The sequence below is a fragment of the Galeopterus variegatus genome, unplaced genomic scaffold, assembly GCF_000696425.1.
Source record: "Galeopterus variegatus unplaced genomic scaffold, G_variegatus-3.0.2 Scaffold3258, whole genome shotgun sequence".
NCBI lineage: Eukaryota > Metazoa > Chordata > Mammalia > Dermoptera > Cynocephalidae > Galeopterus > Galeopterus variegatus.
This window is the reverse complement of record NW_007729369.1, coordinates 162,927-166,315: the sequence shown is the minus strand read 5'-3', so window position 1 is coordinate 166,315 and position 3,389 is coordinate 162,927.

The following is a 3,389-nucleotide window of genomic DNA, read 5'->3' as shown; positions in this document are numbered from 1 at the left end:
ATGTGGGATCCGAACCCACGGCCTTGGCGTTATCAGCACCGCACTCTCCCGAGTGAGCCACGGGCCGGCCCTGGGGTGAACCCTTTTTTTCTTTCTTTTTTTTCCAAAAAATGACCGGTAAGGGGATCTTAACCCTTGACTTGGTGTTGCCAGCACCACGCTCAGCCAGGGGGCTAACTAGCCATCCCTATGTGGGATCCGAACCCACGGCCTTGGCGTTATCAGCACCGCACTCTCCCGAGTGAGCCACGGGCCGGCCCTGGGGTGAACCCTTGACCTCGTGTTATAACACTGTGCTACCTTGTACTTTATAAATGTAGCTGCTAGAAAATTTAAAATTAGACCTGGCATTACTATTGAGCAGAGCTGGGTTAGAGCAGGGCCTTGGTTCAAATCCCAGCTCTGCCTCATGTAGCTGCATGCCTGTGCGCAAATGACTTTGCTTCTCCCTGCCTCGGTTTCCCTATCTGTAAAATGAGAGATAAAGGACCTGCTTCACCAGGCCGTTGGGAGGATTCACTAAGTTAAAACGTGTAAAGTGCTAATAAGGGACGTCCACATACTATTAGTACTTGCATGTGTGTCTGTATGAAATACATCCAGCTCCAGTCCCCTGAGGCTCAGCAGACACCCACTGTCACTTTCTGGTTGCCTCAGTCCTTTGGCCTCAGCATAAGTCTGGTCCCCACGACAGTGTTCGTTTTGCACATGAGGACAGAGGAGTTAACAGGGGAATATGGGCCATGGTGGCCATGGCATGAGTCAGCCACACAGAAAGACAACGCCCAGCTCCTCTGCTCCAGATGGGGCCTGTCCCTTGTCACCATGTCCCCTCCCTATTCCTTTGCCTTCTCACCTAAGCGTTCTCTCTCCCTACATTTCCCTTTTGGGCCGGTTCTGGGGGGAAGAGGCAAGTGGATCCAGGAGCAGGTCCTCTTCCTCCACTCCTCAGGGGCCCTCCCAAGCCAGCCAGTGAGTAAAACCCTTGTGATCTGGGTGTGGCAGGGGCAGACCAGGGGCTGGGAGGCCTCAGAGGGACTCTGATCTGCCTCTTGAGCAATGCCAGCCGATTAGGACCTAATCCTCGAGGCTGTCCAGCTCTGTCTCCTCTTACATCATGGGCTGTTCCAGGAAGCTGCTCTCAGGGGTGAAGACAGAACATTTGAGCCAAGGCCTCCAAATACCACAAACCAGAGGAATTTGGGGGACGCCCTCGGCGCTTCCTAAAGAATGGAGGACATCAGAGCTGAGAATTCATTCATTCATTCATTCATTCATTCACTCATTCATTCATTCTTGCAGCCACAATTTACTGAGCACCTGCCTCATGCCAGGTGTTGGGGACACAGCAAGAAACATAACTGATACATCATTGCCCGTTCTTCACCTTGGTGGTGCCAGTGTTCCAGTGGCAGCGAGAAAGATGCTCAGTAAAGTCATTCAGTCTGGCTGAGGAGCTCAGTTGGTCAGAGCACAGTGTTATAACACCAGGGTCGGGGGTGGGGCTCCCTGCACTGGCCAGCCGCCAAAATAAAGCAGGAAAAAGGGAAGGGCGGGGCTTGTAACTTTACATAAAGTGGCCAGGGGAGGCCTCACCACAGAGACCCCGGGCCAGGGAGTGAGGGAGTGGGCCACGTGGGCTTGCAGGGATGAGCTCTTAGAGCAGAGGGAACAGCCAGGGCAAAGGCCCTGTGGTCGGAGGAGACCCGTGGGGCTGGAGTGGGATGAGCTCGGGGGAGGGGAGGGCAGGGAGGTGACCAAGGACCTTGTTCGAGGGAGAGAAGGCTGGGAATGCAGAGTGGTCCCCAAAATGTCAGTGCTGTTGTGGCTCCAGAAAGATGAATTCTACCTGGGGCCAGGTGGGACGGGTGGGTGGGCAGAGCTGGGAGGACAGGTGTGTCAGGGAGCCTGTTCTCCCCGCCTGGTACTCAAGGCTCTTCCTTAACCAACCATAGGAGCATGGTCCCTTTGTTTCAGGAGGCTGGGCTGCCCCAGGCAGTGCCCCATGGGGCTGGCCCCCCACCCCCGGGCATCTCCAGGTCCCCACCCCTCTGGCCTGTCCCTCCCCGCCAAGTCTAGCCATCAACTCATCTTGTGATTGCTTTATGGCTGGAGGGTCCAAAGGTCACAGAGGACCCTCTCACGTGGAAAAAAGGAGGCTGGATGGGGTCATCTCAGCTCCCTCCGCATTGGTGGAGGAGGAGATGGGGGGGAAGCACCTCCAGGTCTCTGGAGGCCGGAAGTCCAAGATCAAGGCGTGGGCAGGGCTGGTTCCCTCTGGGGCCTCTCTCCTTGGCTCGTAGGTGGCCATCTTTGCCCTGTGTCTTTTTATATTGCCTTCCCTCTGGCGTGTCTTTGAGTCCAAATTTCGCCTTTTTTTAAGGACACCAATCATACCAGATCAGGGCCCCCCCCCAAATGCCCTCATTTTGAATTGATCACCTCTGTAAAGACCCTATCTCTAGATAAGGTCACATTCTGAGATACTGGGGGTTAGGGCTTCCACATATAAATTTTAGGGGGACACAATTCAACCCGGGATATCCTCTCAAAGCTGTTATAAAACCCATGCCTGGTGATCTTGGGTCAGTCACCACCTCCCCAAGAAGCCTGCCATGACCACCCCAGTTAAAGTCCTCCCACCCTGTCACTCTAGCATAATACCCTAATTGCTGTTTATCTATCTATGTTACCTGTTTACACCAGGGAGCAGGACCTGCCTTCGTCACTAATGTGTCCCCAACCCCAAGAATGGTTCCACCACCACTGAAGTGGCTTAATAAACATTTGTGGAAGGAATCCCACAGCTCAATGTGCGCAATGGAACCCAAGAGGAACACAACTGGTAGTGGCTGAGGTGGGACGTCAGTCTCGTCTCTAATCAATTCATAACCCCCCAGGTTGTGCCCGATTGCTTTCTTGACTGGGTGTCAGGAAACCTTAATCCTATCCCATCTCAGCAATACGCTCATTGTGATGCCAGGAAGTCACTTCTGTCTGAGACTGTTTCCTCATCCATAAAATGCGGGAATAGATCTGAAGGTTAAATAAAACCCCTCCCAGCTCAAACATTGAGGTTAATGTTTACCCCCATGGAAATCTGATCAGGAATGGTGTTTGGTTGCAGGCCAAGTTTGTGTACATCTATGGAGAAGCCTACCATGTACAGGACAATTCCTGTTCACACGTGAGTGAGAATTTTTGCTACATCCTGACCCTTGTCACTGAGAACTTCACCGTGCCCAGAATCTCCTTCCCACAGCAGGCAGGACACCTTACACCTCTTATATCCCCAAAGTGTAGAATCTACTGGTTACAGAACGCTTGAGAGATCACCTAGCCCAAGGTACAACAAATTCAGCAGAATTTAATATCATTTGTTTTTACCT